This window comes from Etheostoma spectabile, unplaced genomic scaffold (genome assembly GCF_008692095.1).
Source record: "Etheostoma spectabile isolate EspeVRDwgs_2016 unplaced genomic scaffold, UIUC_Espe_1.0 scaffold00000697, whole genome shotgun sequence".
Taxonomy (NCBI): Eukaryota; Metazoa; Chordata; class Actinopteri; order Perciformes; family Percidae; genus Etheostoma; species Etheostoma spectabile.
In genome coordinates, this window is record NW_022602633.1 from 55,038 (window position 1) to 63,954 (window position 8,917).

The window sequence follows — 8,917 nt, forward strand, 5'->3', positions numbered from 1 at the left end:
AAGTCATAGTATAGCATGTAAAAAATTCTTAAAAGTTATAGTATAGTATGACAAAAAATCATGACAGTCATAGTTTAGTATGACAAAAAATGAATAAAAGTCATACCCTGATCTGTAATTTAAGTAAGTTTTATCTTGAAGCTTTTGATTGTTCTTTAGGTTTTTATCTGCTTTAACTATTACCGGTAATGGCTCTTTACAGTGAATATGCAAAAGAAGATGTTCACAAGTTTAGACCAGGTAAATGGTAAATGCTCAGCCCATATTCAAAAACACCGAAACGTACTCACTTAATGCTATTACCATTTTCTAATAATCAATGCCAGAGAAAAATGTCAAAGTGTGATAACATATTTAATAAAGTATTGGCTTTTCCTTGCAAAGGTTTTTTTCCCAATAACATTTACAAGCATACCGTTAGTTACGGTCCCTGTGTTTGTCATGATGTGGAAAGTTGACAATTGCAGGTAGTGTGGCCAAGTGGTCTAAGGTGCTGGATTAAGGCTCCAGTCTCTCTGGAGGCGCGGGTTCAAATCCCTCCACTGCTATAGGCATATGGAAGCCAACCAGTGTGGTTACAGCTGTGTCATTTGGCCTGAACTGGGTGAAGTAAATAGAATCATCCGTCAATCACTGGGATGGGTGTTGGGATTGCTCCTTTTTAACCTGAGGTTCAACAATTGGTGAAAACTTCCTTTCCAGCACTTTGGAGAAGAAATCCACAAGTAATTGTGATCTCCATATGGATCAAAGTATTTGTCATTATCATTTTGGCCATAACCATGCTACTAAAAGAGATTTTATCAAACCAGGTTGGGCAAGTAACCTTTCAGCTGACTTCTTGTAAAAAAAGCAACTCAACTCAAAGAAAGCTACTGCAATGGCTGGGAATCGAACCCAGGTCAACTGCTTGGAAGGTAGCTACGCTCACCACTTTACCACCATCACTTGGCAATACAATGTTACTTCAAATCTTGTAATACATCTGGGCGTTGAGACTGAAAACGCTCTCTATCACTGAAAGTCCCTCCAGGGGTCCTGTTTCACATTCACAAGAATAGGAAGTGTGTGTATATGTCCTATCTCCTTCGATAGCTCAGTTGGTAGAATGGAGGATTATAGAGGCATCAGCTGAAATCCTTAGGTTGCTGGTTCAAATCCGGCTCGAAGGAGAAGGTTTTTTCCAGAGTTTCCCTTCAGGGATCAATCAAGAATTTCTGATTCTGATGTAGAGATGGACGGACGACCCAAAAGCATAATACTTCTTGCCAAGACATAACAAGAAACAAAAAAACAGGCGGCGGAGATAGAGTTAAGCCCTGACAGAATAGAGAACTACAGACAAAAGATGTGAAATAGTGCCAAGTGTGACCAGAAGAGTTGGAAAAAAACTAGAACTTTAAAGTACAACATTTCTTCAAGAACTCTTTATTGTGCTCACATTGAACCTCATTTATGAAACGTGCATACGACCTAAAACTGGCGTAGGACGGGCGTATGCCGATTCCTACGCAAAGTTTGGCAATGTATGTGGAGTACATAAGTCTCCACATACTCAGTCTCATAATCTGAAGGTCGTGAGTTCAACCCTCACACGGGTTAGGTGTTTTAAAAACACAACTGATGCTGTAAATACAGCGTCTGTCAGGTGGTTGATACTGGCACAAGTACATGAATGAAAGTTGTGATTCTGTGGTTATTTCTGAGATTGAGACAACGAAAGGCATTCTTTAAGGGTGCTAGCATACCAATGACTCATCACAGTATAAAAAACGCAGATGTGCCTTCATTAACAATATTGTGTTATCTCATAGGTACAGGAAGCCACCTGTCTCCATGAATGTATTTCTTAACATTTATTTTCAGTCTGAGTTACAAGATTTGCAGTGAACGTTGTATTGTCCAGCAGAAAGGCAACAGGTGTGTTACTTTTCGACTATGATTATATCGTAGCAGTGCAATCATTTGCCTAGGTTTGACTTCCAGCCACCACAGTTGCATTTACAGGTTTTGAAGCTATATACAACAACAACATTACAGTTTTTACCCAGGTTTCTTCTTTTATTCAGTGATATTTCAATTCCTTGCGGGAGTCATCCCAAAGGATTAATAAAGATAAGTCTATGTCTATCTCGAAAAAAGTAATACAATCTGAAAATCTTCAGGGGATGTAGCTCAGTGGTAGAGCTCATGCTTTACATGTATGAGGACCCGGCATCTCCAGCAGGTATTATGGTAGAGTCTTTAAAAGAGCTGCAGCAGATATTACCTCCTGTGGTAATCTGACTGGTAGGGTTATGGAACGTAGTGGTAGACTAAGACCTCCTGTGACACAAACTAAGCGGTCAGCTCTGTCTTTTATACCTCAGACTATCAGACAGCAAAACAAGCACTTTAAATGTACATTTTTTACAGTTTCTATTTTACCGTATTTATGTACTTGCACTGTAGTATATTTGTTGTATTATACTCTGGTTTTTATGGGTGTTACGGCGGGTATGAGCACTGTAGTTTCCATTTTTATGGACGAAATAAACTTGACATGCCATTAAGTTTATTCTACAGCAAGCGGAGACATTTCACGTCAGACACTTGCAGCAACAGACACTTTGTTAGACATCACAGACTGGAAATAGACTTAAGTTTGCCAGTGATTGTTGCTTTTTCATCTTTGTTGTTATTTTTGTGTGCCTTTAATGTCACACATGTGGATATTATGAAATAAACTGCATAGAAAACCTTTCTAGCAAGTTTAAAGGTTCCATGGTGTAATGGTTAGCACTCTGGACTCTGAATCCAGCGATCTGACTTCAAATCTCAGTGGAACCTGGTTTTTAAGCCACAGCACAGGTGAAAAAGATCAACCTTTCAACTTTCCACATCTAGTTTAAAGTGAGCTTACAGTTTAATGTCCTTGGCCATTTAGACTGTAAACAGTACATTAGTGGGGGCATGTTGAGGAGTCACCTGGTTGTTAATGTAATCGGACGGAGCGCCAAATTTGACAGTATTGACTGGAAGTGATAGGCTTTGAGTAACATGGGGGATACACACTTTGCATTCAGTCTCGTAATCACTATAAATTAGGGATCACTGAAATTTGAACTTGTGTTGCTGCAGTCAGAGTATACAGTGCTCATCCTGAATGGGCCAGTATAGTGCATCAGAACTGCTTGTTGAATGGTCTATTAGCTTTGGAACCCCCCTTTCCCCACAGCTTTCAATTGTCAGATATGGATGGGGGAGTGGGCACTGTGTCCAACCTTTTCTGTGTAAAAAAAAACACTAAAAAGTCTCTTGGATTAAAGACAAAACCTCTGCGGAGAACCTTTTACCAAATCCAGGTGCCCTTGGCATAGTTCTGATCTTTTGGGGTTTAGCATGGATCAGGAACCAACACATCTGGACTCAATGTGGCATTGTACGGCAATATTTGACACATTTAGACCATGAAGACAGTTATCAGTTTATTTCCCATCTGGCAGGTGTAATTGTGGACACAGTTGGACTTCGAGAGCCGAACCTAATTCTGATTCCTAGTACTAAAATATCATTAATACAGATCATAGTGATATTTACGTTGATACCTCAAGTTATGGAAGTTACAAAGGGTAAAAGGACTTATGTGTCAACAGGATTTGGAAAAACCGGTCCATGCTTTCATCTTCAGTAGACTTGACTACTGTAACGGTGTCTTTACAGGTCTCCCTAAATCTATCAGACAGCTGCAGCTGATTCAGAACGCTGAAGGCTGAAGACCTTTCTTTTTGATGTTGCCTTTCTTAAATGGTTGTTAATTTCTTTAATGTTTGATTTTGTATACTGCACTGTAACTTTTATTCTTGTGTTTTATCTATTTTTATTTTTTAACTATTTTTTAACTATTTTGTGTAAAGCACTTTGAATTGCCCTATGCTGAAAGGTGCAATACAAATAAAGCTTCCTTGCCTTGCCTTGAATAGGATATCACTATTAGTGGAAATCGGTATTTCTCTGCTTTTTAGGTTGCCGTGGCGGAGTGGTTAAGGCGATGGACTTGAAATCCTTGGGGTCTCCCCTCGCAAGTTTGAATCCTGCCGACAAAGAAAGCCATCCTTTAATGGTGGTCACACATCCTTCTATGGCAGATGTACCTTCATACAATATTGTAATACCTCATAGGTACTGGAAGCCACTGTTGCATCTCTGAGCATTTATTTTCAGTCTCAATGACCAGATGTGTTGCAAGATTTGCAGTGAACGTTATATTGTCCAGCAATGGTGGTATAGTGGTGAGCATAGCTGCCTTCCAAGCATTGATATGGCTTTGATTCCAAGCAGGTATTATGGTAGTCTTTAAAAGAGCTGCAAAAGTTATTAATTTGTACTGTAGTATATTTATTGTTTTATGCTCCAGTATTTAGGTGGAACCATTTCATTTCAGAAACTGAAATCCCTGAGGCCTGACAGACTCCATTACAGATGGTACCATCAATCAGAAAAAAAAGAGCCTATTTCACAAGTACCTTGGGCAGTTCTGAATGACTGATGGGGATCCTAAGCATTTCAGTCCCATGTGTACAGACAAGATTAACAACAACATCGCCACGTCAGAAAAGTTTCTGGTGTGCAAAGACCAAGAAAATGCCACGCTAACGCCACACAGGAGGCCTTACCCCTGACTTCCACCAGCTGCAGATCCACTCCGCTTCGTGTCTGCTCCATGATCACGCGATATAACAGGATGTAGTTTCTATAAACAGAACCAATAAACCAGATGAATGAACTAGATGAAACTTGCATTGTTCTGAATTTAATGTGTTTTATGTTATCTCTAAGCCTGTATTAATGTAGTGTTTCTGTGTAAATGCAACATGCCTTTTTCATTTGCTACCAGGGCTTAATGAGTGGCATGGAAAGACATGATGATGGATGCAAACAGAGGTAATCGCTGCAACAACAATGTGTTGCTGGGATTTGAACCCATGATCACCTGTTTACCAACAGGCAGTTTAACCAACTAAGCCACAGCACCCCCTTGAGAAATAAAAAACAGACAGGAACAGAGGTAGTTTTTTATGTGATGTAGGCTATGATCGGTATTATGCAAATCACACACTATAAATATGGTAGAGAAGCAGAAACAGATAATGTCAGTAAAGTCAGATATTTTAATAAGTGGAAGAAACAATATGATTATATTATTAGAGTCTACTTGAAGCTTTTTATATTTGTCTCTCTCTCTCACCCACACACACACACACACACACACACCACACACACACACTGTACTACCACGTTGTTCTGCTTCCATCTCCTCCCAGCCCTTGACATTTAGCAGTCCCACTCCCAACACACACAGACACACACACACACACACACACACACACACACTAGGGCTGCACGATATTGACAAAATGTGATATTGCAATATTGATTATGAATACTGCAATATTGATATGTTTTCTGATATTTTTATCATATGTAAAATTACTAAAAAGATTCATAACAAATAAAACAAGTTTTCTCACATCAAAATGTTTATTTCTACTGACAGTCTGCCATTGCGCCACAAGGTCTACTTAAATGCATATACACATCAACTTTCTTTTTGATTAATGCAAATACACATCAACTTTATTTTAAGCTGCAGTTCTGGAATGTTAAGTTGCAGTTCTAGAACAATAGGTTGAAGTTTTAGAATTTGAACATACATTGTCACCAGACTTTAGTGTGATGTGAGGAACAGGAGGTCAGCACAGGCCATGATCGTAGAATGCAGGCACATTTTAGTCTGGTAAATTTCAGGGATTTTTACACTGGGATGGAACTGCTAATCTTGCGATTGACAGACGATCCCCCAATACAGCCACATTATACAGTTCAGAACTCAGTTATTCCCACTCACTAAAACACCACCGCCCAACGTGGGGCTCGAACCCACGACCCTGAGCTTAAGAGTCTCATGCTCTACCGACTGAGCTAGCCAGGCCTTTCTTAAGTTATGAGTTGCAGTCCAAACCTTACTTAAAACGTCTGAAATGTTACAGTTCTAGAATGTTACTTTGCAGTTCTAGATGTTAGATTGAAGTTCTAGAATGTTAAGCTGCCATTCTACAATGTTAGCTTTAAATTCTAGAATGTTAAGCTGCAGTTCTAGAATGTTATGATGAGTTCTAGAATGTTAAGATGCAGTTCTAGAAAGTTAAGCTTTCATTCTAGATATTTGAGTTACATTTCAAGAACAATAGGTTGAAGTTTTAGAATTTTATAAGTTGCGTTCCCAACTGATAATCTTGTGATTGACAGCCGATCTACCCCAATACAGCCACCTGATACTAAAATAATAATAATAATACATTTATTTAAAAACGCCTTCCTTGGTACTCAAGGACGCCGCCACAGGAAATTCATAATTAAGAACAGCAAAACAAATACTATACAGACAGCAAAACAAATACTATACAGCAAAACAAAACCTACTATACAACAGCAAAACAAATACTATACCAGCAAAGCAAAACAATACTATACAACAGCAAAACAAATACTATACAACAGCAGAACCAATACTATACAGCAAAGCAACAGAAAAGGCAGAGCAATAGACATTTAGGTGGAATAGGCAGTTTTAAACAGATGTGTTTTTAGTTGAGATTTGAAATGGGGGAATGAATCAATGTTTCTGAGTTGGGGGGGTAGTGAGTTCCAGTTACGGGGAGCAGAGCAGCTAAATGCTCTGCCCCCCATGTTGGTGAGACGGGGGGGGACAGAGAGGTTTATGGAGGAAGAGGATCTGAGGGAGCGGAAGGGAGTGGGACACTGGAGGAGATCAGACATATGGGGGGGGGGCGAGGTTGTGGATGCCCTTGAATGCTAATAGAAGGATTTTGAATTTGATACGGAACTGGACTGGGAGCCAGTGGAGCTGGTGGAGGACAGGAGTGATGTGGGTGATGGAGGGGGTTCGAGTTATGATGCGGGCAGCCGAATTCTGGACCAATTGAAGTTTGTGGAGGGATTTGTGAGCGAGACAGAAGAGGAGAGAGTTGCAAAAGATCGAACCCCGATCTTCCGCGTGACAGGCGGAGATACTGTCCATTATACTAACGAGGAATGCCCAAGCTAATATTTGGCACATCAAGAAATAGGTGGCGCTATTCCAACATTCAGACCACAGTCAATGCATGTAGAAATATTTAGTTTACTACATATTTGCTATCATTCAAACCATGACAAAGCATCTGTGACTGAATCTAGTTTAAAATCTCTATTTTGTAGCTTTTTGAACATTTGCAGTAAAATAAAAATGGTGCATTTTCCCACAAAATGCAAAATAAATGCTTTTCGTCAGTTTCCGTAGTGTAGTGGTTATCACGTTCGCCTAACACGCGAAAGGTCCCCTGTTCGAAACAGGGCGGAAACACATTTCTTGTTTGTATTGACTTCGCACAATCAAACTCTGCGAAGTTAAACTCTCCATGACATTCACGGAAAAATCTCCCTGACGTGAAATCGTGGCCAGGCCTGCCGAAGTTTCCCCAGTGCAGTAGTCATCACATTCAGAGATTCAGGTATCCTGTCGAAAATTGAATACAGAAAAACTAGTCCACGCATTTGTTACTTCTAAGCTGGATTACTCCAGTTCTTTATTATAGGTTGCTTAAAAGAGTCATAAAGATTCTTCAGCTGATCCAGAATGCTGCAGCACGTGTTCTGATAGGAACCAGGAAAAGAGATCACATCTCTCCTGGTTTGGCTTCTCTGTTGGCTTCCTTCCTGTAAAATCCAGAATAGAATTTAAAATCTTCTTCTCACCTACAAAGCTCTTCATGTTCAAGCACCATCTTATCTTAAAGAGCTCATTGTACCTTATTACCCCCACCAGAGCACTGCGCTCCCAGAATGCAGGGTTCCTTGTGGTTCCTAAAGTCTCCAAAAGTAGAATGGGAGCCAGAGTGTTCAGCTATCAAGCTCCTCACCAGGTTCCCGTTTGGGTTCAGGAGGCAGACACCATCTCCACATTTAAGAGTAGGCTTGAGACTTTCCTCTTTGATGAAGCTTATAGGTAGTTCTGGCTCAGTTTTCCTTGCTCTTGTTTTTCCTGGCTTTTCTTTTCTGTTCGCCTAGTGGCTTGCTCTTAGTGGGATATTTTTTCGGTTTCTGTAAATACATCACAGAAGATGGTCTGGCCTGCTCTTTTATGAAAAGCGCAATGAGATAAGTGTTGTTGTTTTTGCGCTATATAAATAAAATTGAATTGAATAAATTACCTGAACCTCAACTTTCCTAGCCTCATCGTTGAGGTTTACATTTCTTACATTCTTGGATCCGTCTTAGGTTCCTGACCGTCCTGCCTGCTCGTCTCCTGACGTTCCTTCGTATCCTGAAGTGGTGATCATATCGTCACTGAAAACATATCTTGATAGCCAGGATCATTCTCAATCCTTTTGTAAAACCTTTGTCTTTCTTGGAGTATATCCACTATAATACATTCTTAAAAAATGTCATATCTTTTGCTATGGTTGGGCCTCGTATCCAAACTACTCTGGCAGATGATACTAGTGTCGTTTAGCCTTGGGAAATATTAGCAGCTGGTAGACAGATCTCCCCATCGGAAAATAAACCCCAGTCTTCCGTGTGTGAGGGCGGAGGCGACCATAAACCAATTTTCAGTAGTATTGTGGTTTTTGTGTTGGACAAGTTGCACTGTTTGAAATAAGCTTTTGAGATACAAGAACGTCTTCACTTGGACAGCAATTGACTCCCCAACCCGATGGGAGAAATCCTGAGCTTTGAGATTTGGAGGGGCTGACTTTGATTACGAATGCTTGACACTGGACTTCAATCTGCCCCAGTGGGTGCTGTAGATCACTGTTTATGAAGAAGCCCACAGAACAACATAATCTGGAAAGAGCAGAAGAGGAATTGTAAGTGC

General features: G+C 40.1%; 3 non-coding genes across 3 annotated transcripts; 2 read left to right on the top strand and 1 right to left on the bottom strand.

Moving 5' to 3' along the window:
• The first annotated feature begins 1,085 nt into the window (after positions 1-1,085).
• trnay-aua (transfer RNA tyrosine (anticodon AUA)) lies at positions 1,086-1,172 on the top strand. Its single transcript is given in 2 exon segments — positions 1,086-1,122; positions 1,137-1,172. It is a non-coding gene; the product is annotated as a tRNA-Tyr (tRNA).
• Positions 1,173-5,898: 4,726 nt separating this feature from the next.
• Positions 5,899-5,971, bottom strand: trnak-cuu (transfer RNA lysine (anticodon CUU)). Its single transcript has one exon. It is a non-coding gene; the product is annotated as a tRNA-Lys (tRNA).
• Positions 5,972-7,332: 1,361 nt separating this feature from the next.
• Positions 7,333-7,405, top strand: trnav-aac (transfer RNA valine (anticodon AAC)). Its single transcript has one exon. It is a non-coding gene; the product is annotated as a tRNA-Val (tRNA).
• The last annotated feature ends 1,512 nt before the right edge of the window (positions 7,406-8,917 follow it).